Source organism: Anopheles stephensi, chromosome 2 (assembly GCF_013141755.1).
Source record: "Anopheles stephensi strain Indian chromosome 2, UCI_ANSTEP_V1.0, whole genome shotgun sequence".
Classification (NCBI taxonomy): domain Eukaryota; kingdom Metazoa; phylum Arthropoda; class Insecta; order Diptera; family Culicidae; genus Anopheles; species Anopheles stephensi.
In genome coordinates, this window is record NC_050202.1 from 38,562,381 (window position 1) to 38,586,106 (window position 23,726).

Sequence of the window (23,726 nt, forward strand, 5' to 3'; positions counted from 1 at the left end):
TTTAACGAATGAAACGAATATTGGTTTGAATACTATGGTTTTATTGACTACGCGTTAGTAATATTAGTTCACGTGTTTACCAACAACAAAAAATCTCTAACAACAGCAACAAGAACATAGTAACATTTTAGACAATTTTGCCTTAATCATGCGTAGAGTAATGTCAAGTTTCCAAGTCTTGCAGCTAGTTTATAACAACTTAGTTTTTGCGGTCCGTTTGTAAACTAATTTTGAATGATATGGAAGTATAATATTTTTTTCTAGAACATTTTTTTGGAACTTTTTAGCAATATGGAAATTTTGAACTGAATTATTTATTTATTTATTTTCTGTAAGGCAATATCCTCCCCGTTGTTTAAAAAAGATGGAATGGAAAACTGGTGACCTGACAACGAGAACGAATTTTTCCTGTTTTTTAGATTGTGTTTTCCATAATTTGCATTGGAGAAAGTAACAAAAGAGAAAGTGGTATTGCAAGCTAATGCTTGCCTGTGTGGAAATTTCACACGTTCGCCTTTTTGGCTACCTCATAATTACTATGATTGTGTGTGTGAGCATCTTTCGCGAGAACAAAAGATAATCGATCGGTGTAAGTTGAGAACGTATCTCTTGTAGCCTTAAGCGAGAGAGAGAGAAAGAGAGAGAGAAAGAGAGAGAGTAATCTAAACCGAGTTTGAAAATTGGAACAACATAGAAGATGAAAAAATTGCAGAAAATCTGCAATCGATGCTTCTATCCCGAGTTGGCTCGGAAATGTTTCTTACCAAACTCTTTTCAAAACTAGTTTTAGTGATTTGAATTAAAATAGAGAATATTATAATATGCAAAACATAAATTAAAAAAATACACACAATTTTACGATTTCATTATATTTCAGAAGCCAAATATTGTTCAAATGTTTGTAGGAACAATCGTTTTCTACATTCTAAGAGCTGACAGTTTAAAAGCAATATGCAATAAGCAATAAGCACCAAGTGTTTTAGTAATATGAAATTAATAAATAATATATAAAATTTGTGAACCATAAGTTTTTGTTACACATTAAACTATGGTACAGGAAAACTTGATAAAAACTCCTAACATTTCCGCATATATTGCAAGGCAAACTTTTGTTTCTCAAAACGTATATCTCCGCCACGAATGCCTATAATAGTGTATGCAGGTTTAAAAGCCTTTTGTCTGCTAAAAGGCTAATTTGTGGGTTCTGTTCGATAAAATGGATTAGAGAGTTCAGAAAAAAAGCAAATGATTGAAAGTTATTAGTTGGATTGTAAGTAGACCGTGCGCCAGATGAAACCTCTCAACAGAACGAAACAGATGATGTTCGCACACACAGCTCCCTCAATAATGGCTGCGGTACACACAACCTGACTCACTTTACCCCTGTAACCTACGGATGGCTTCGTAAGATTCAAGTTTTTCCCTTTTTTCATGTTCGTTCCCATCTTCTCGCGCTCTTCTGCTTTTCCATCGGTTGGGCATGGAACTGCGCAGAACGCGTGAAACTGTCGGCCATGTTTGTGTGACATTTTTCTTGATGCCATACTTTTTGTTCCGTTCTCTCGCCTATTCTATCTTTCCAAATTATTATTGTAGCGCCCTTATAAGCGGATGATAATGCGGTTTCTTACTCACCATTTTTGGAACAGTTTTGTCGAACAAAAATTTATAAATGCCCAAATAAACGATTTAATGTGCCAAGTTACCTGTACGTAATACTTGTTGTTTACAGCTTTTTGGAAATTGTTACATGCACTAGCTTTGCAAAATGAGCAATCTTCGAAGTATTGCACAATTTTTTTTTGTGCGCATTTTGAAGAGTCATAGATAATCCATTATATGATGGATATTGAATGTGACTGAAATATGTGAAAGATATTCACTTCACAATTAACGAAAGTTTATCAAATATTTGGTAAGCATAGAAATTAAAAATATAGCGGTTCGGTGACTGAGGCGATTACGGCGCCGGTCTTCACACGGCAGAAAGCCAGAAATGGCTGGCCGATACCTCTCGAGGTCTCGTAGTGCAAAGGAAGAAGGAGAAGAAATTAAAAACAATGCGTTTTCTTTATTTTTTAGTTTTGATTCACTAACTGATACTATGCATCTAAAAACAGTAATATGTTGTGTACACAATTAAAGTGCTTTGATAGAGTCGTTAAAAAATTTTTGTAGCATAAGCTTTTACGTGTACATTGTAATTTGATGCATATCTTATTATTTTGATTTTGATTTACCAGATTCATTTAGTTTGTTTTAGTATGATTTTTAATATTTATTAAGGTAATCAGTACAGGAAGATTGGTCAAGGAGCTATGATCCTGAGAGAATGTAGAGATGGTACAGTTTCTATGCGAATTCTTTTCACAGTGCAGCCATAATTTTTGAGAATTCTTGGTTGACAAAAAGTTTTTGGGTTTCAGTGATGCAGTTTATCCTTTTATACATGAAGATTAAAGTAAGTAGTAGTTTGGTATTTATTTGTTCTTTTTAAAAGTAAACGTTTTATTATGTCAGTTGAATAAAATATATTCTTGGCCATCAATTAAGAATTATTATTATTCGAAATCTTATTCATTGACACGAAACTCTAAGAGAATTTGTTGTTTCTTCCGTTTTTGGCTTCATTGAGTTTGTCACCCGTGCCTAGATAGCCAGCAATGCGTATGAAGAAACGTTTTTGAAAAGATTTGGTAAAGTTTGCGTTGTGTGAATGGATTCGCGTAACGTGTTTGCCTGGTACCTATCTTTTATTATAATAAGTGTTTGCGGAGTTTTTCGGATCATGTTGTATAATTGATTTGACAGTATAGAACGGCATTTTACTTATAAATTTATCATTTATCCATTTATCTTTGTCAAAAATCATGTATCAAATGTTAACATCTAAAACATCAGAAAACACACACACACTTTAAACAAAATATTTCATGTTTCCCATGTTTCATAACTTCATCTGACATACATGTTTCTAATTGAAAGTGCTCTTCGCCGACGAAAACAAATTTTATAATGATAAACGCATACGTAGACGCTCGCGATATACGGACTTTAATGCACTAAATCCGTACATGAGAAGTTTTCGTTAAATATCTTACATAGGATTTGACCCACCTTTGACTATTCTAAGCTCCCTAAACTCCTAGAGATAAATTAGTTAGTTAACATTAAGCCTCAAGCGATTGTTGAGGTTACGAAGTAATACTTTCTTCAACATTCTTCCTTTAGCGATTTCATCTGTTTAATCAGTATTTGCAATGTATTGTGAGTTGGGCTAAGAATTTGTGGTATTCTGTAACAAGCTGCCATGCGAAAGGTGACGCCACAACACATCTTAGTTTAGAAGCAGTCTTCAAGAACTGTCGATAAAAAAGCACTTCTGAAAGCAACATCAGGCTGCCAATAAGCGATAGAAACAAAATGGATAAATGAATAGAAAGTTTTGTATTTACCAGTTTCTTTACCAGCGTAATGTGTGTTATGTTGTACACAAATTACTGTCAACGGCCATAAAACCATAGTCAATAAGGTCTGCTTGATAAATGGACCGGATGCACGCTATCGGCTTTATCCCAAAATAAACTGTGAACAGGCGTAGTTCGCGTGTTTAGCAATCATTTCGCAAATGAGTGCATGATCTGAATCAGACGCAGCATCAACTGTTGAAAACCTTACTGTTTGCAGGTGCACTGTTTTTTGTACGGGTAGACAGTTGACAGTTTATGATAATCGGTATTCTAATTTTGCACCATTCGCTGATGAAGAATAGTGGCAAATTCGTAGACGTTAAAAAATTATTTGTTTGAAAAAAGGAGGCTGTATATTCAAACCCCGATTCCTATAAGTATTCCTTTTACGCCGTACGTCGTTGCCCAGCAGGTTCGCAAAAACTCCGCTAGAGGTGCTGGTGAATGGTTAAGAGAAAATTTCAGAAGAACGAGAGAAATTTTGGGAGGAGCTAAACATATTTTCTCCGTAAAGTATGCAATGGATTATAGTTCTTTCAAAGTTGTGTGTGTGTGTGTATTTTGCAGACCAGGAGATTTGGTGTTATGTATTCCACAAAAAGCTTTATTCCAACAAAAATTTAATATTAATATAACATTACATATTCATTTCACCAACGTATCTCAAGGGACCGAAAGGCAGTAGTTTATTTGATATTGTAGTCTGCCGCCAGTACAGTAAGGATAACAAAACAAAAAAACGAGCTTATATTCTCGAAGCTGTGTGCGTGCGTAAGAGTTGGCAAACCTTCGTCAGTGCGCCTGTCAGTTGAAAATTTCTCATTGAACGCGATGATCTCTGGGCTAGGATAACGGCAATGGTTCTGCTTCACACTAGTTGTGAACTCTATGAAGAAATATGCATAGACATTGTTTCAGAGCTACCTTGCTAAATTATATGTAGTTTCAATTTTTCTACTAATACCTTATAGGCAACCGCAATAAAATCTTCCGATTGACAGACTTGGCTATGCTCGCCACAACCTACTAGTGTTCGCCTTTGCTACTCTTGGCTATGAAAACGTGCCCTCTGCTTTCTTTTCTAACTCTACTATTGACTATGCTTGCTCGCTTTCTCACTCTCTCACTTTTCCTCTCTGAATCCGGGACGGCTCTGAGGTTTTGAACGCAATATCATTTCTCATTTCTACTATGCTTCATCTTTAAGCGACCTTCATGATTTGTTATGATGTGCATAATGTGTCTTGTCTGTGTTCCGACCTGTCCCGGTAGCGTTTCACATTTTCCAGATACGCACACACGATTGAAAAACGCCACCCGACTGATACCTGTGGAGCTAGAGACAAGACAATGGTACAAACGCAGAATGTCAGCAGAATGGGATACTTACGCTGGTATCCATCGATACCAGTATTTATCTTGTTGGTGTATGTATATTGACGACGTAATAAATTCACTTGTAATGTGTTCAACAATTCAAGGTGTCAACGATTGTACAACACTTCGCCAGGAAACACCAACAGCAACGATGATTGTGTCGCCTCTTGTTACGTATACTGAAGGTATACCGGATAAGTAGCACTCAGGATACATTCAGTATACGTTCATGAAGCTGCACTAGAACAACACTCAGAATCACATGGTAAACTGATAAAGGAGCACTGACTTGAACGGTAGCCATTTATATATGTGTATACAATTATATACATATATTCACCACACTAACTTTACTTTTCTCCGAGGTCTTCATATTTGCGAAATCGGTAGTGTAAAAAGAAGTGCACAAATTGTAAAAAAAAGTATTGTTTTAATCTAACCAACAGAAGAAATCTACACATTGTTCCACTGAACTGTGCTCAATATGTCCAAGTTTTATTTCACACACAAACGTTTGTGAGCGGCTCGGTTCATTCAGATATTGCGATTTGGTTTCACTGATACCGTGTACTGTACTGTGGAAACTGTAGAAAACAAAATCACATCATACAGCCGTAACAACCGAACACAAGTGTTGTAGAAACTGGGGGTGAGTATGAGCAGCAATCACAGGAACGATCCTGATGACAACGAGAGCAGTCGAGTGGCCCGCTGCGATGGCGTTAAAGATGACGACGATGTGTTCTGTTGGCCGTGTGGCTAGGTTGTGAGAGTGTAGCGTGTTGCATACACTGTCCGCACCAAAACGCTGCGAGAGACGACCGAAAACGCTACACCACAATAGCGGCAGAAGTAGCTACCGGCAATTGACAAAGGTTCAGCTTCATCAATAAAAAACACACACACAGAAAGAGCGGGCTTTGCTCTCTCGGGCTATCAAAATCACCCCAGCTGCTGACTGGATGCCAGGAGAGAGTGCGACGGAAGACTGTCCAAATACTGCTGGAGAGAAAGAATTCGGAAATGATTATGTGAGTCAGCACGCACACCTCTAAGCGCCCCAGCGCGCGTGCGCTTTTGGCGTTAAGTGGGATCTTTGACGACCGGCGGTGATGTCGGAAACAGGAACTGAAGAAAATCTCGATTGGGATGGTCGCCTCTCGCCTGCCGCCGTCGATTCATTTCATCCGCTAGTGGTCGTTGAATGTTTTTTCCTTTTTTCATTTTTTGGTCCCCTTCTACAGCTCGCGCACAGCTTCCTTCTACGATCCAGAGTGTCTACCAATATGTGTACAGAAATTATGAAACGTTATAATACCAGATGCCCGGCCACCTGTGAGTCTCACAAGCATCGTCTTTGGTTTGCTATTTCAAAGCTTCTTAAGTAAAGAAGTCTTGCAGTTGATTGTAAAATATGCTGTATAATATATCGCCAAACACTTACATAAAATTATACGGAAGATAATAAAATACGTGCACAGGGAGCATATCTCATTAGAGAAAGTAACCCAAACATGGGATACACTACTTTAGAGTAAAAACATTATGAAAAGATTTTGTACTATAGTTACAAGGCTCACCCATAATCTTCATTGCCTTGGAAACAAATAATGGCACCTATTTCGGCGAAGAACAATTGCCGCTCCTCTGTTGGGAGTGAGGGAGTGAGTGAGTCTGCAAATAAAATATTTTAAATATACTCAAATTTACCTTTCACAGCTTAGGTGGGCAAGAAGATTTGACGATTTCGAGCACCATGAACATTCTGTCATATCATTCGAAGGGTTACACTCGATCGTTTGAAGTAGCCAGATGTGCACACATAGCGTTGGGTTTGAAATTGAAAAAAAAAGAAGAATGCACGACATCAGCCGAAACAAAATGGACCAATTGATGAAACGGAACGAAATCGTTCTCATGATGCGAACGTCGACGTTACCAGTGTTGGCAGTGTTTCGGGTTCGGGAGTAGCGCAACGTGGAGCGGTACCATGGACGCAACACACTTTACTGGGGTTTTCTTGTCCCGACGAAATGTCATTGATGCTTGTATTCAGTTCTTAATTCGTTCGTCGTCGATTCGCCTGTCGATCCGTTTATCCCATACCTTCTCGTTGCAGAAATGGGTTGCTTGGTGCTGTTTGCGCCAATTCGATTTATCAGTCGCTGCCCTTAGGGATCTTTCTTGCAGAGTGTATCGAACGGGTTCAGGATTTTCCTCGAGTGTGTAATAATGTTAGATTTGATAGGTTGTGCCGAGAATGTTGGGAGTCAAATGTTTTCGGCTCTCGTACGGAATACCAACGTACCTTTGGCTCCCCATTTCTTTTCTGTTTTCTGCTTATTTACTTTCCTGCCTCATTCTCAGACCAGTTATAACGCTCTTTCTCTCACCTCTGTTCGGCGCGGCACGTAAAAATGCTCTCTGGAAAACCTTGAACCTATGGTCATTTATGTGCGGGTAAGAGTGTTTTTTTTTGCGAGCGTAACTTTAAACAAAAGCATTGCTCAAGTATTCAAATAACTCGTTCAAATCTCAACTATACCTTTCGCAACACGCTTCCGATACAATTTTAGTATTGTAATATGGAGCTGACGATTCAAAGCTGTTATTACCTGCAAAGCTGATTCAAAAGAAGGTTATTTGTGCTTTACTTTACAAAGTGCCGCTTAGTCATCTGTTATATTGGCTCAACTCGACAGAGGTTCAAAAAGGTTCAATTAAAGATTATGCAAATATAGTTAAAAAAGATTACTAATTGTTCAGCTTATTCTTGCAGTCCATTCAATAAGCAACTGCTTAACAAATCTGCGGTGGATCCCAATTTTGTTTAGACCAGGATCCCCTTTGCGTAGAACAACAAAACTAAAGTAGCTAAGTAAAGTTAAGATAAAATTTTACATATTGCAAACCAAGTGTTCGTATTGCAATGTATAACATTTAATCTTGTCATTACATTGCTACTTTAGTTTAGGATCAATAATGAAACGCTGGTAAATATTTTCAACTTGATACAAAGTGCAAAATGTGTTAATACATGCTATGTATCGGATCTAGTATAGTTGCGATATAGATTCCAAACAATCGTTAGCATGAACCGCCTTTTATTGATTAGTATTTTTATTGTTCTTATTGTTCTGGGATACTGATGTTCTATCACCACAATCTTTTATACCTTACTTTACTCTTTCCAAAACAGCGTGGAGCTGCATTATGCTCAAAATGAAGACACTGCACACGCTCACAAACGTCCTCCTGAGCGAATCAAGCGATGGCATCTCCATACTTATGCAAATTTAACACCCACATCGCATCTTTAGACTATCTACTATTCGCTATCTTCTGTATGCGGAGGGTATTCTGATTTCTTTGGCCCAACGCGATAATGTAGGAATATTCTGCAATACGATACGAAGAAGAACGAAAAAAGCAGAACAAAATCCAACTCCAAATACCATCACAATACATGCAAGACGAAAAGCGAACCTTATTACCGTCCTCCTCGCTTCTCGTAACTAGTTTCCCTGCGCTGCCTACCATAAGACCAGGCGCTGGAGCAGCGTAATGTAAAGAAATGAAAAAGAGCAATTTTTATAGCAACAAAACAGGTTCTCGCCGCTATTTCGGATTTTACAGCATTTACATGCACAATTCCCGTTTTTTTTTGTGGGTATGTAGCTGTGCGTGATTGTAGTTGTGGGACATCGAAACCCGAGAGAGAGAAAATTTTCTTCTTTCTTGTAAAGGAGAGGTAGCCACAGCAGCAAGCGAAAGAAGTTTCCAAGGAACAGCCCTTGTTCGAAATATTCTGCTATCTTTGCTATCGGTTTTTATTGTTGCCTTTCAATTTGGCAATTACTGAACGTGCTTGGGTGTAACGCGCAGTGCTGGTAAGCTTCAGCATTCCTACATTGTTAGTGTAGTGGCATGTATGGAAAACAATTATCCATCAATAGTTTCATAGGCAATCGAGTGTTATGAAAGCTATCTGGCACGGTGGGTTTAGTGTCTGAGAAGAGCTTTATTTTGGTAAAACTTTTTGTTCCACATGCGCTTCCATTCAAGAGAAATAAACACACATGCATTAGGATAAATAAAAAGTTTACCTGCTATCCTTCTTAGACCAGTACACATGTCAAAGAAAAACAAAATGTTCTACGCTACGAATAGATGATGCGAATGAATTAAAGCTGAGTGATGCAGGAGATGGGAGCAGGTCATAATGGCGAAACTGCGCTGCGAACGAATAAATGACAGATCACCAGCTGACATGTAAACACGCACGGGCGCACGCACGCACGCAGCACATTCTCTCACTGATTTGCTACATTAGTATGTTCTCGCATGCTCTGAAACGCGAGGCTTAGATGCCTTATATCAACACGGTGGGCGAAATACTAATGAAAGGGAGTTGATAGATGTATGGGGAAATGAATGAATGAATGAATGAAAGGTTGAGTGTACGGTAGAATGAGATGGCAAGTTTGCAAGGGTTCGAAATTGTTTAAAGGCTCGTGTCAATGCCTGATCCCGCCACATGCTTTTTGTTGATGTGTTAGTGAGGAAGACAGGTGGAAGCAGCGACAGTATGCTGTGCCGCATTGTTTTTGATGAACTGACAGTGTGTTTTAGACAACAACACCCGTCTGCAATTGCAGACGAATTTTATGGGCCTCGCGTAGGCAATTGGAACAGCACCTGGACTGAAGGTCTGACACCAGACGCTGAGTACACCAAGTGTTTTATAATGTATTCCAAGGTATGAGATAGACAATATTTTTTTATAATTTTATACTCACATGAATGTATTGTAGCTGGATGATGTCCTCTAGGGGTTTTGTTTTGGGAAATTTTCTTGCCTTTCACAGTCTTTAGGACACACGATCGAGAAACACATGTTCATATTTAAAAAGTTCTGCCGAAAGAAATAGAACATATAATAAGGAGGGGAAAACAAAACAAGATATCTTTAACAAAAATTTGCAATCTAGGGGAGCAAAGCGCTTAAAATCGTGTATAGTTTAGTATCAAACAGGCAGATTTAAATGTACTGAACGATGTAACAAACACAATAGAAATAATGCAACAAACCACAATTTACTTTCCTCTTAAAGCTCGATTGATTCTCTGTAGAGATGTTTCTGGTTTTCTAGTGCTTGTTTGAACTTTTCGCATCATAACGATTAGATTGTGTGCGTCCCAGTTGTTAGCTCGACGTTATCGACGTTCCAAAGGGTTTCCACTGGTGATGCAACTGGAGGCAACTTATATTGTTCTGCAGTAGCATTGCCAAGTATCAGGCTATGTCTGACGTTTATAACGTTGTGTTTTTCTAGAGTTAGAGATGAATGAGTCTCGATATCCGAACCAAATATGTTCCACACGACACCATGGGACCTGTGCGTCCCAAAACTCCAAAGACTTGTATTTTGCACGAACGATGGTTGATGTTCCTTGTAACAACGATGTTTTCCCGGCAACGTTCGAACACGTTTTGGTGAAAAACTGTCCCAGACACGAGCCCTAGTCAGATGGTCTACACGTTGGTCCCTTACTATGGCTGCAGGCGGAAAATGTTCAGTAGTGAAAAACATGACCCCCTTTGTCGTTTGCAGCTAAACGTTCGCAAAGTAAATACAATACACCAACCATCATGTGGTAGATAGGATTGAGCTGGTGTGCGAGTTACATATTTCTTGGTGGTGTATGTGAATATGTAAGCAAGCCACGGTATGACACGCACACTAACACAAAACGTGGTGGCGTTTGGTGAGGTGTGTGTGTGTATGTGTGTGTGTGTGAGAGTTTTAAACGTAGGATGAGCGGAACGAGCGGCTCCAGGCAACCGCAGATACGTTTTATGTGACAAAGAAATTGAATGGAAGCTACATGTCAAAGTGTTGGTGTGGTGGATCGGACGCATGAGATAGTGTTTGTAAACTTTAGCCGGTTGTAATTCTAGGGGGTGAGTGGGCAAATGCTAAACATGCATGTGTTTGAATACGTAGGTGGCAAACTATAGATAGAAGAAAATGATAATTGCATTAACCCATTGCTACAATCGACTCAATCGGTATCGTAGAAAAATACATATGCACAGACAATTCGGCAAGAAAATGTCTATTGGCAACCCAAACCATTTAAATATCCGGCACAAAAGCAATGAGAAGTTAATGTGAACGTTGTTGTGTTGACTCTCAAAGTGCTTGTCTTACCTAGCGAAAAAGAAAAAAAATATTTGCAAGCGAGCTACAGCATGAGAATTTGTAAAAATAGCTACAAAAATTACTTGCACAAATATGTTCTGAAAATTCACATTTTTAGCCCTTTGTATCTTAATCCCCTTTTTATTCGTAACAAGCATTCCAACAGGGCTTAGCTAAGTCAAAAAAGCGCCCTAACACAACATTAGTATATGCGTACAAATCTTATAATCATTAAAGTCAGTGTTTTAGAGCAACAGTTCCGTTCTCAAGGAAGTATAAGATTGTAGTATCATAAGACATAAGGCGACATAGTTTCCACACCATAAAACACTGGTAATATAACATGGAAAATAGGTAAGAATGAAGGTAAGTAGGAAAGAATTTGGAATTGCTCATCCTTATTGCTGCTCTTTTACTACTGCTTGTTTCTCCTAGCTTTACCTTAATAGAACACTAGTTTTAGCTTCCTTAGCTTTTTCATTGCTATCTAATAGGATGGTTTAGTGATCATTGGAGTTCAATTATGCGATGGAGATTTATCTGACGGGTAATAAGATATGTTGGAGATTAATAGAAGTTTAACGTAAAATCTGTAAAAAAAATAAACACAAACTAAATTTGTTTGTATGTAACTAAACCGATCGTGCTGATCAATTCATAAGTGGTTCACAGTCTGAAAATCAACAAGTTTATTCTTCTAGTAACGAAATAAGGTCAAAAAAAAACAATTTTCCTTTAAACGCTCTACAAACATAAAGAACGATGATTAAATTCATGCAATACATATACAGGCATTCAATTCTCAACATCCAGTAAAATTTTCTTCGTCCTTCTCAAACTCAGCTGACGAGATCATAACAAAAACCTCCGATCCCAATCTTAAATCACCGTTGACAAGCTACCCGGCATAGCCTGTCTCCCTTCGCTTAATGCAACAGTGCTTAAAATTGACAAACAAATCCAAGGTTTGCCGTCAATGACAAGGGATGATTTGTGTTGCAGGATAGGTTGTCGCATTCTTACCACAGGTCGTGCTTAACGCCTGTGCATTTGTTTTTGTGCCGGTGAAAAAACCTCTTATCAGAGGTGAAAAAGGGAAATTTTCGAAATTTCCACGAGAGTGGTGAAAGAGATGTCGGGAAATTTTCCGGGAAAAAGGTTTTCCGCAACTTTAGCGAAGGCACAAACCATCCGACGTAGCTATCGACTCAGACACACAAACAAACATACACACACACACATACAGATGCACATAACGTTAGTACTAGTGTGTTGGAAAGATAATATCTCTTACCGAGTTTGACGAAACTGTTTAGAGAGGAAAACGAGTCCTCTGCCTTGGTCCTCGGTGATAGCTATGAAAGCACTTGGTGAAGTAAGCTCTTTTGAATTCGGTTGCTGCGTGTTCTCCGATTTTGTACTAAAAGTGGCCGCTTTCGGTTGTGGAGGAAATGAATGCATATGGCGCTGCTGTTTCTTTCGGTCGAGTACTGCGATACGACAAGCGAGAGAGAGAGAGAGATAAAGAGAGACAGAGAAACCTAAACAACCGAAATAGGGGCGGGCGTTAAGAGCTTTTCTGGCGTTCTTTGCAGCGAACAAAATTCTGTACTAAAAAGCGCTTGTAGGCATTAGCTCTAGCGAGCCTGTTTTACCGCGTGTTGCGCATACGCATTTCACCGTAAAAAGGCAACCATGATTGTTTTCACAGCCGCTTGATTTTCGTCCAAATAAAGAGAAAGCATTCGAGGGCGAAGGTAAATGCCAAACGAGGGAAAAGAGCAACACTACACACGGTTGAACATGGTCCAGCGGCACGGTTGTAGTCTTCGCTGCCACGGGATTTCAGATGAAACGTAGAAAAAAGCTAGCCCGCACGGTGATAGTCATTGAAATAGCTGCTGACCAGGACTCAGCTGTTGCAATCATCAATATTGAGAAGGAAGATTCCATCACACGCCGTTGAGATATGATGATGAATGTATTTACGATGGCTTAACGTATGTAAACGAGGTAAACAAATAATTATGCTTCATAAACGCTATGCAGCCCACTTAGATGCGTAGTTAAATCATTTTTCATAGAGTGTGAAGTTTATTTGTCTTGTTTCTCCTTCGATCTCCAATAACAACAACAGCAACTACATGTGTAGCCATTGTTAATCGGCAGATTAATTAGAGACATTCTGATAGCATGATTTGATTTAAATGCACCAATGCCATAAAACGATACCAAAACCAAACAAAACATCTGCGTCATGGGTAGATTGAGTTAGGATTTCATTCAAGTCGGGTTTGGTTGGAATTACAAAATTTTAGACAAAACACGTAATGCACGTATCCGTCGGGAATTTTATCAATAGCAGAATTACCAAAGAAAATACATCAAGATATTGTAAAAATATTTAGATTCAATTTTAAAGAGTTGCTTGGTAGAGTGAATGAAAATATCGAACAATTGTTAGTTGCTAAACGTGATCTCTCTCCCGTCGGTATGTTGTAAGACGATAATTATGTCATCTATTTATGTTTACAATTGATCAATAAGAAGCGGTCGGTTTGATGATCGAGACGGTAGCAGCATCAATCTTCATACGGTATTACTGGGTATTGAATCTCATCCGGAGTTGCTCTCTGTACGTAGAACAAACTATCCAGCTGCGGGTAAAATCAAGTCAAGGAACAGTCTTTGAATATGTGTTTGCATGCTCACTCCTGTGAGCTATTGATGTTTTTTTTTTATTCATGAAGGGAGGTTTTTGTTGGTAAAATACGTTTTTGGTTATTTAATAATAAAATATAGGCGTGTTGATTTCGTTGTGAAGATATTGTCAATGAATTTAGTACTGCGTGCATCTGAAGAACTTACAATACATTCATTTTTATTAGCAGTAACTTCTGCTCGATTTTTTTACACAACTACACAGAAAACCTACCTGAACCAATGCACTAATAAACCAGTAAAATAATAGTCACACTTTGGTCATAAATAGTGGCCTTAGATGGCATGTTGTTAATCTCAACTAATGATTTGCCCTGCCCTGCACTCCTCTGCTTTCGCTGTTAATTCAGAATGCTGAAGACCAACTGATTGTTGGCTCTACTTCAAAAACCCTTTCTGATCAAAACGTGAACCAAAGAAAAGGATACAATAAAACAATCAATAATGTTAGCAGTGGGAGAACTTTTGAACAAACGAGAAGATATCGCTTACAAGGGTTTTTCTTTTGCTTGCCACATACAAGCTTTACACACTGATGGAGCTAGGAACGATTATTACGTTATCCTCCACCGTGTATCAATAATTTACTGTCAAATTCAATACTTAAATCGCCATTATATCTCAATCTACACGTTTAAAATGGATTTGGCTTGAATTGAATGTGAGTGATTTTCGAGGTTTTCATGGTTCTGAAGAAGTACTTTTCAAAATTTTAAATTCAGAGGAATTTCAAAGCAAAGACATAAATACTTACAAAATCACGAATTCTACAGACCCGAGGGCTCTATAGATAAATGATTAAAAATATGCTTCAAGCGTCAAAGGTTTATCAAATTTAATAACTATTTAAGAGGTTTTCTACTTTTCCCAAAATTTAATTGAAGTTTTTATTATTAATTAATGATTACGGACTGATGCCGTATTGTCAAAAATTAATTGAAGTGTTATTATTATTTTTAAGTGACCAGGCAGTTCCATACGAATTAGAAGATATAAATATATTTTAAAGTTTTACTTTACATTATTTAAAACCTCAACATCATTAATTAATGATAAATTTAATGTATACAAGTTAAAGAATGGAATAATATTCCTGATAATTAAGGTATTGATTAATTATCAATATTCAAATATACATATGAATATACAAATTACTACTTTACGAATATTTTACAAGGTTCAGGTACTTGTCAATAGTGAACAAAGATTTTGTGAAACTTTCTATTGATTTGAGATAGTTAGCATAGTAAAAATATGATTATTCAATACAAATATTGAAAAAAAAAGAATATTTTATGAATTCTGAGAAGTCAAATTTGGGTACACACTGGTTGGACACGCCACTGTAATAATATATCGTGACCTTACGGTTTGAGCAAAAAGTCAAACGCGCTACAGTCTGGCAACGGTTACTGTTCTATACTAGCACAGAAAGCGTACATATCTTTCCGAGGTGGTTGGATCCACAATCTCAGTTCCATACAAATTAAAAGAAAAAAAAAACACACACACAGACTAAATCGCCAATATAACAACAAAATTGCATATTTTACGACGCAATAAACTCTATTTCTTTATGTATTTATGTTCGGGTACGAATATTTGTCCCTCATTGAAGTTTTCCCTACTCTTTCGTTCACCCGGTCGAAAGTGCTGCACACTCGCTGTCGTGCCGTGACAGGCTGTTTTATTGTGCATCTTATCCCGAGCTAGGCACTCCGTTTGTCTCAGGATGTTCAAAGCTTTTGGCGCTGCGAAGTTGCTCACATTTGCTGTAAATTCTCGCCGTAGTGGCAAAAGAGTTAAAGTAACCACTGCTGGGAGTGTCACCATGTTGCACCATCGCATCGACGCGAGACTGGTTAGCTTTGATTGAAAGCAAAACAAAACAAAGCAAAATCGCCACATACACACATGCACCGCATGTTCATTGCAGGAAGAGTGATGGAACGGCAATTTATTCCAGACGTTCGTCGGCCTCGGTTTGACAGGCAGGTTAAGGCCACCAATGGTGGAAAAGAGCTGTAAAAGGGTTCTATTGCCGTTATCTTACCCCGGGAGTGTGTTTCGATTGCACGGGATGCTGTTTATGTACTGTCCTTGAGCCCGTACGATCGTTATTTATTGCAAGCCTTTTGCTGTAACCTGAACAATACTCATAGGAAGGTTTGTCTACGGGGATTACCTCACAAATTCCACAAAATGTAGGACTCACGTCCTTGAAATTGTTGAGTAATAATGAACACAGAAGTAAACGATAAGCCCTAACTGCAACTCTTTTGCTGAGGCACAGGTTGTGCCGTTAAGGTCAAAAGTGTGAGCATGAAAAAACAAAACAAGAATGTTGAATACACTCTCGTTGCGATCGGCGCAGTTTGTTTTGAAATTTGTGTTGTAGAGGATGCAGCGTTTTCGTTTCTCCACTATAGCAGTTTTGTGCAGAATTGTGACAGAAAACAAGTACACTCCAGCTATACGGAGGTAGACGTGGTGAAGTTGTTAGTGATGAGTAACACCTGTTATATTCATAAATGTTAAGCGGAAGTTATTTAAGGGTTCAATTCTTGCTAGGGTGTCCTATTGCATAAACCACCTAGTAAACAATTATTGATTCGCAGCCATATCTGCAGAGACTATTTTGTCATGTAACAATAATCCTGAGAAATGAGTTAAACTAGACGCTATTGTTATGTTGAGGTAACTTTCAGGTTAAGATAAGCTCTCAAAGTTAAGAAACCAGAAGTAAATGCAATTTATTAAAATGTAGACGAAGAAATTACGATTGATTAAAAATTGTTTTGCGTAGGGTGCGACCCGGTGGTGGAGGTGATAACGGCGCTGGTCATCATACGGGCAGGACCGGGGCTCAAATTCCATCCGGACCGTTCCCCCTTAGTGAGGGCTGACTACCCAACTACGTGGTATCTTTAAGTCTAGTTACCCAGAAATGGCAGGTATGACCAAAGAGGTCGTTAGGCCAAAGAAGAAGAGAAAAACTGTTCGGAGTAAAAGAAATCGTAAAACATTTGCTCTTTAAAAAAAATTGTTCTAAATTAATCTAACCGTTCACTCGATATCGGGAACTTTGTGAGAAAATTGACCGTATAGCAACTCGTCCCGAATCAAACAGTAGAGAACATTAGAACCCCCAAACCTCATTATGCTTTCGTTAAAGCTGAAAAACCATAACATTTATATCTTCAATCATGTTGTATCACATATATTCTATTGATATAAAACACTGTAAAAATAAGAGAAAGTTGGTCGATTGAACAGTAAGAATAAATTATATAGATCTTTTTTTTATTGAACTTAAGTTTCTTCTTTGATCAAATGATAAGAACAACTTGACCGTCACCTTTTAACTAAAAGAATTGGCAAAGATCTATTGAGATTTGCTATACAACTTATGTGATAAATTATCACATGGCGTTTGTTGTGGAGCCTATCAAACGAGCACGATTTTATTAAATTAAATTACAGTTTAACTAATTATTGTTGAGTGCAAGCAAACAATACACTACTTCAGACAGTTTTCGGACAATAGCGTACAGCATACAGCAAATCAAATTCTTAACTAACACACCTTACACTTTACTTTAGTAAGCATATTTATAATATAGTTTGGTATCGTTGGTTTGTTCAAAGCAAGAGGTATATTTTAAAAGATGCAAGCTAATGTTACTTGCAAACAAACCAAACTCAACTATCAGCCGAACTTTTACCAATTAAATGCTGTTGCATAAATTCATTTGTTTTGCATACAACATTACTCAAATGTATGCAAGATTTGCATTAACACAATGTTCACATCGAGTAAAGTGACATGCTTCGCTTCTTGCATTTTGGTTCTAAATTGGTTGGAAAGCCTTTGGCGTCATGCAAACAGGTGTCGATGCGTGTAAGGTGTAATCGTAAATGCTTATTTATGAATGCTTTTATTTACTCGTATGGATTAAGCAGCATGGAGCAGTAATGGAGTATTAAGGAACATTTTCGAGACACTGACAAGGTAAACGTAACGGATGTGAAGGAGAGGGAAAGAAAAGTATAGATTACACGAACAATCAAGTTATTCATACATTTGTAGCCGTCCAGGTGCAGGTTCCTAATTCTAAATGTCTAATGCTGGTTAGTGCCGTAGATTGAAGAAGCATGCAGCAGGTAAAATTTAAAAGCTTCTTATGGGATGACTTCGAGGCCGTCTATAGTGGTGCGTTTTGTATGACGAGACTAGTATCAACTCCCATTCGGTCCCAGATACGAGCATAAACGAGTGGAAAAGATCAAAATTTCCATGCCTTTAGAGGTACCGACAGCAAGGGCAAGGGTTAGCTCCTAGTGAAAGCAATAAGCGAATTGAGTGCCGAAAATGAATGTGATGGAATAATTTTTGTAACCTAAAATAAGTTCAAAGATTGCATATCCCAATATCAGTTCTGAAGTTCAATCCTCTCAGTTTTGGATCTTGATGATGTGTTTTACAACACATTTAAAAGTCAAAGCGTTGCTGTCGGTCGTCGGTTCAGTTAAGAACAAATCAATCGTTTCCTACAAAATTGTAACGATAAGAGACAAAATGTAAGCAAGTAGCCATACAAACATTCAAGAAGACGATTTCACCATATAATCAATAATTAAAAAGTTAGTCATTTCGTAATTGGTCATTTTAAGAAATTAATTTCACGTTCTTACTATCTTATCAGGCACTACAACAGCTTTATTGTGGAGATGCATCGTCTCAATCTCGCAGAATCGCTTCGTATATGAACCTCTTTGTTTATGCTTGATCCGTCATAGATTGAGTGGTCAAGTTCAAGTCTAAATGTTCGTCCCAGCATCGAGAAGGACTAAAAAAAACAGTACTGCTCGTGTGTTGGGATTTCTTACGGCAGAAGCTGGTTTTAAATCCCGGCCCAATACACAGTAGTGATTATCTAGACACGAGTAAATAACACGGCCAAGACAAAACCACTTGAAGCTGTGAAGGCAAAAAGATGAAGAATATTTTTTGTTCATTTAAATTACATCTGATTTTCATTTCAAATCTTTGGTTTTAAAACCACGACTCGATATACTGTGTTCAAAAGCAGAACTCAGAATACGGTTGTAGAAAAATGCTGTGCAACATACAGTCGAAGACCACATTCGATGCAGAGCCAAAATAATACATTAAGAAGCTGCAATGCACTGCATTACCGATGTGTGAGCCATGGTAACATGTTTTGATGGAAAAAGGATGGGTAAGTGCTTAAAATAATGCTAAGTAGCGTTGCAAAGCTGACGCTTGTCAACATTTAGCAGCAAAACGCGTCCCAGTAAAATGAATTTTACATCCTAACCGTTGCAAACGCATTGTAAAAGGTTCTTGAAAATGCCTTTCAAATGACTTAAAAACAGATAGCCTATCTCGTATTACGATCGTTTGATATGATGGTTTTCGAAGTCATCCGCACACTAAACGAGTAAATATTAATTAAAACATAGCTCCACCTAACCGCTAGCCGTTTTCTCTGCTGGGCTCTATCAGTTCCTGCTCATGGCTAAATAAACAAGCTGAAACGCTGCGTAACATCACATCTTTTTAGCAAGTCTCCACGAGTCGACTTCTCCCTCCGATTGCCCATGTGTGCCCCGGTGTGTCGTCTGCGCGCTGCTTTGTTCACCATGCTTCTGCGCCTGTACCGTGTGGAGGTGATTTCAATTTTCAGTGACTTCTATTCTTCGCTTCTTTCCGTTTTCGTTCTAAGCCTACCCGTCTTAAGCTCTTCCACCTTTTGCAGTGCAGTTCCTTCGAAACAGCCCGTAAAAAGCTGCAATATATTACCGCCGATAGCAGCAAACCACAATCCGCAGTGCTTGATTGTATGTGCGTTCCTGAATTCTTTCTCAATTTTGTCGGAACGGAGGGTTGAAATTGAAAGAACTTCTTCCGTTTTGCAGCAACCGAGAATTGTCGATGTAAGTTTTTCATCGAAAATGTTTCCTGCTCTCACGACAGCCCCCATGTCGATTCCTTCCGCCCGTACCATGGAGCATCACTATCAGACAAAAAGGTAGCAGCACAAAAAAGGTAACAGGTCTGAGTGTAGGTAGGGAAGGCAGGCTTACGAAACGTTCTTTCGCAAAAGATAATGAGATTTTCGTGTCACCGTCACGTAGAGCCGACAGCGGCCACAAGCAAACAAAGTTTGGAAGCGCGTCCCAGCGGGAGCCGGTAAAGATTGCACGCAAGAATCATCAGCCGATAGTTCTGAAGGCAAAGCGAAGGCAAAGCAAGCACATTTACCTCGCTTCCAAAACGGGAGGACAGCGGACTGAATCGTTCGTTAGGACGGAGCATTTGCTGTTACACATGTACAGCGAACAACAAGAACAGGCAAATCGTACGCACAATTGATGATGGCTGGCGCGGGTTGGCGGAAATGAGGGGATCCACGAAGCTTCATTTTCCCCAAGAAACACGTTTGAATTTTGTGTACTGAAAACTTGCTCCCTAAAGGCTAGTTTTTCGGCACTTACGACCCTCGGTAATGGGGATAGGTAGAAGACGATGGTGCTCCCTTGCAAGGGACAGCCAGGGAGAAGTGACTCCCCAAAAGACCATAAATGTTGAAGTTTATGGTAATTTAATTCTTTTGTTTCGATTTTTGCTCTGCACGTAGTTCCATGAGCTGCGTGTTACCTCGAAACCAAAGAACGTTCCACTTATATTCTCCCGGCTGGATCTGAAATCGAAAGGCCTCTACGGACAGAGCACTTTGAAGCTGAATTTTCGGGACCGATGGCGTTCTACCGATGGCGCAAATGCTGTTGGAGTTAATTTTTGTTTTCAGAATAAATTGCTATATCTAGCAAACCGAAACTTTGTTGTAATGAATGCAAACGTATCGATAAACAGGAAATTAGCTAGGAAGCATGTATTTTGTATGTATAAGGTACTATAGAAAACAATACATGTAGCAAAACGAAACACAACGCAAGCTTTGTGTGACATTGAGCACTATACAATTGCCTTCGATCGAGAGCAACTGTTCATCATGAGCAAATGTGAATAGAATTTGGGTTTTCTTGTTACTAAACAATTATAATTTTCGAATAATTAAGCTTTTGATGATAGAAATGACTCTAATATAGTAAAACCTTGATGAATTATAAACATAGAATTATATTTTAGAATGCATGTTGGTTGCACTCCCAGATGAACAACCACTGCTGTTTTACGTTGGTGAAATTGAAATGTATTCATGAAACAACCAAATTTTCAACGAAAAAAAAAAGAATACCCTTTACCTCACCTCATTGCTCTTAATTCCTTTTCTTCTTCCCTGGCACTACAACCTCGAGAGGTCTCGGCTTGCCATTTCTGGTTTTCTGTGACTTGATTTTACCCGTAGCAAAGTAATCAGCCCTGCGTAAGGGGAGGCGGTCTGGATGAGATTTGAACCCCGGTTCTGCCGTGTGAAGACCGGCGCCGTTATCGCCTCGGCCTCCAGACCGCCCCGCTCTTAATTATTTGAAATAATTTACCCATAGCTGACTAGTTAATGTACGTTCGGTGAAATATGTCGGTAGAGATTTGGTTCCGATCCTGGCGTGTGAGAAGCCGCACGATAGTTTTCGGATGAATATATTTCACTATTCTGACAATACGGCATCTGTCCGTTATAATAAACAAATAAAATATTTCTCTGTTTTATTTTTCGTAAAATTGTATTTGTGTAACTGATTCTTAAGAGATATGAAATACTCCTAATTTAGTCTTGTAGCCATAGCAGATTGTTTATGAAATATGAATGTAAAATCCGCAACAGGAACTAAATATTACTTTAATTGGGATCGTCATGCAAAGAAACGTCATCAAGTCTGAATTGTTGCAGTCGTGTATTTGATGGTCTCACTCAGCATGGAAACATATTTAAGGGTAATATTAGCAAATCAAAAGTCTACATAGTGCATGAATTCATGTACGCACATTACGTTGCACTTGTTGCCAGTTAATAATTGGCCCTAACGCATCAGTTCGTTTATTGTATAATTAATTTATGTTGGTCATGAATTTTTAACCTTAAGCGTTGCAACACAGGTATACTTTTGATGGCATTAAGGAACATAGCCATTGAGGCGGGATTTTACCGGGCATCGTTCGATTTTGAACTTTGTTCTCTCTTTCGTTTGCTTTTGTGTGATACGTATAGATCTGTTTCATTCGATCTCAATCGCCCTGACCCAATCGTCTTTGTAGAAAATGCGAAGCCATAAAACTTCTACTCTCTCTCAGCGCGTGCAACTCTCCCGGAAAGAACGTGCAAGAACGAGATCAATGTATCTTTCGGAATGTTTATTGTACGCGCGCGCCATGCTGTTGATGGTGGGTATCGGCAATGATGGCTTCCGCCTCATTTTGTAAGTGTGAGTGCGAACAAGCTCACTGAACAACCATGCTAATTTCGATCATTCCGTCGGTCCCAACGCGCACATTGTCTAGAGTTTGATATTGTTAGTGTTTATGGCAAATAACTGATAAATTACTGCCCAATTATCAACACAATTAAATCTCGTAAACTAGCCGTGCCCACTCAAAATGAATTCTGATCGAAAACGAGCTGCGTTGCTCGCCGCTACAAGACAAAAGAAAACAAAAATAAACCATCAGCGGCTCAGCAACAAAAAAAAGAAGAAAAATTTACTTCAGTAATTAAGAAAGAGATGTGTAGCACCCACAGACCAAATACATTTTCCACTTCATGACTATGTGTCTGCATGAGTAGTAAAAGATGTAATAAAATGCTATAACAACGCTTCGTTAATAATGCTCTATAATGACGGCTCGTTTTGCAAACACATCCTCACGTGTATCGTTTAGCGATCGCTTATCAGGCAACGTAGCATTTCACTCCGTAAACATTTCAGGTAGTGGCAGCAAGCTTTCAAGTAATATATTTCTCAACATCTTTTCAGGAAACGGCCGATACCGGCATGGTGATTTTTGAAAAAATAAAAAATAAGAAATCAATGCATGGTTTCCTGAAGTGGCAATACCGTGGAACACCTTCTTTGAGCGTTTAGTAGAGAATGAGAGCGAGTACTATGTTTTGTTTTGTAATGCAACTGTTCTTATTTACTGTTTTCTAATAAACTCAGTAGTGTTTCGTTAGTACAGAATTGGAAAAAAGAGTGTACCAAACAACATGCTACCTTACCATCGTTGATGATCACGAATGAAATAACGAACCAGCAATTGCTTTTACCAACGAGCAAACGAGCGGTTTAATGAATAAAAATAAATATTTATAAATGACAAAAGAGCTGATTCTGCATCGTAATGGTCTATTACCAAATCGGGCGCTCGTCTGCCACGGAAACATGTTGAAACGTTTCTAATACCGTAGACTTTGTGGCTAGTGTGGGAGCAACAAAACGCCAATGGCATAAATGAACGGCAACGTGATAGAAACAGAACAAAGCGAAGGAAAGAAAAGGCAGGAACAAATCGTGCTGTTGGTGGTAGCGAACAAGAACAGGACAGGGAGATGTAATAAATTTGCTGTTCGGATGCATTTGCCTACACGGCTATGCATGAGTAGTTTGGGCGGCGAAACGACCAAGTAGCAGTAGGATCTGTTTTTTGTTTTTATTTTCTGCGATTCCGATGGTACATCAAATTTAAATTTTACCGTCTTAATCATGCATTTGATGGATCATCATTCCGACCATCAAACTTGAGCAAATCGTTGATGGGCCGTCAACAATCTTTCAATGGCTGAATGGTCGTTCTAAGCCGGGAAACGAGGTGCTTCATATAGACCATCCGACCGCTGCCCGTTTTGAATTTTACTAGTGTACGTGTGAAGCATGCGTTGTCAAGAGGTAGCAGTCGTAAGCCCTGCTCACACACATGTACGTCAAGCCATTTGTGAAACCGCCTCATTGATATTGAGATTTTTTTCTT

The 23,726-nt window shown here is 38.7% G+C and overlaps 1 protein-coding gene and 1 long non-coding RNA gene across 5 annotated transcripts in view; one reads left to right on the plus strand and one right to left on the minus strand.

Moving 5' to 3' along the window:
- The window catches only part of LOC118507742 (homeotic protein ultrabithorax-like), a 216,772-nt gene that overhangs the window by 62,730 nt on the left and 130,316 nt on the right, over window positions 1-23,726 (plus strand). The gene's annotated exons all lie outside the window — the stretch shown is intronic.
- Window positions 4,047-12,463, minus strand: LOC118507743. 3 transcript variants are annotated; one of them, XR_004905703.1, is made up of 2 exons: window positions 12,348-12,463; window positions 4,047-9,762 (listed from the first exon to the last, which is right to left on the minus strand). It is a non-coding gene; the product is annotated as an uncharacterized LOC118507743 (long non-coding RNA). The 3 variants fall into 3 exon arrangements; XR_004905705.1 differs by lacking the exon at window positions 12,348-12,463 and adding an exon at window positions 9,949-12,336; XR_004905704.1 differs by lacking the exon at window positions 12,348-12,463 and adding an exon at window positions 9,939-12,336.